Source organism: Nannospalax galili, unplaced genomic scaffold (assembly GCF_000622305.1).
Source record: "Nannospalax galili isolate Female #2095 unplaced genomic scaffold, S.galili_v1.0 scaffold819, whole genome shotgun sequence".
NCBI classification, from domain to species: Eukaryota; Metazoa; Chordata; class Mammalia; order Rodentia; family Spalacidae; genus Nannospalax; species Nannospalax galili.
In genome coordinates, this window is record NW_008343717.1 from 1,132,619 (window position 1) to 1,133,520 (window position 902).

The 902-nt window shown below is 36.5% G+C and overlaps 1 non-coding gene across 1 annotated transcript; it reads right to left on the reverse strand.

The window, feature by feature from the left end:
• Nucleotides 1-590: 590 nt before the first annotated feature.
• On the reverse strand, nt 591-696 carry LOC115071532. The gene has a single exon (XR_003850611.1). It is a non-coding gene; the product is annotated as a U6 spliceosomal RNA (small nuclear RNA).
• Nucleotides 697-902: the final 206 nt, after the last annotated feature.

Genomic DNA, 902 nt, shown 5'->3' on the forward strand with positions numbered 1-902 from the left:
AAAATTTTCTCAGCAGTCTCAAAAGTTTTAGAAATTGAAGCTAATTTTTAATATCTGATTTTATTTCAGAAATAATAGTTTTTCCCTAATCCTCACACCATTATTGCCCTTAATGCCTTAGTGTGGGAAGAGTACAGTCTTGATACACATAAGAAGCAAATGTACTCTGACTACTTTCACTAAATTATGAAATTACAGAATACAAAGAGGCATCAAAATCACAGAGCAGCTTGTGAGCCCCTGGTTCTCAGGATCTTTGCCATACACTTCTCTCAGAAACTCTTCTGTCCTGTCTGTGATTCTTTCTGAGAAGCTTCAAAACCAGGAGATGGGAACTATGTTCAGAGTTACATCTAGCGCCTATGCATCACTGGATATTTGTTTTCTGGTCTAAACTGAAGGGAAATTACTCCACCAGTGAACTACATCTGCAGCTGATGCCCTTTTCCTTTTAGAATAAAATTGTGTTATTTCTGAGACACAACATCTATGAAAGGGCTCTGGCCATCACCAAACTGCAGGATCAGGCACCTTAATTTCTCAATATCTTTATTTTTAATTTTATTTTCTATAATTTTTGCAGGCTTTAAAAAAATATGGAAAGCTTCACTAAATTGCATGTCATTCTTGCCCAGCGACTGTGCGAATCTTCTTTGTATCATTCCAATTTTAGTATATGTGCTGCCAAAGTTGCACAGTCTCTCACTTTTAAAATGAGGGTCTTGGCAATGAACTCTAAGTTTTCTTTCAATTAAAAATGCTGTCATAGGAAAGACACCAGTGAAATCTCCAGAGTATGGTAGTTTTACAATCTGCATAATGACAAAAATTAGATGGTATGCCAAGGTAAATAGGGGAAATTTCATGGGATCCCACTTCTAGATGAAGAGCTACAGGCAATC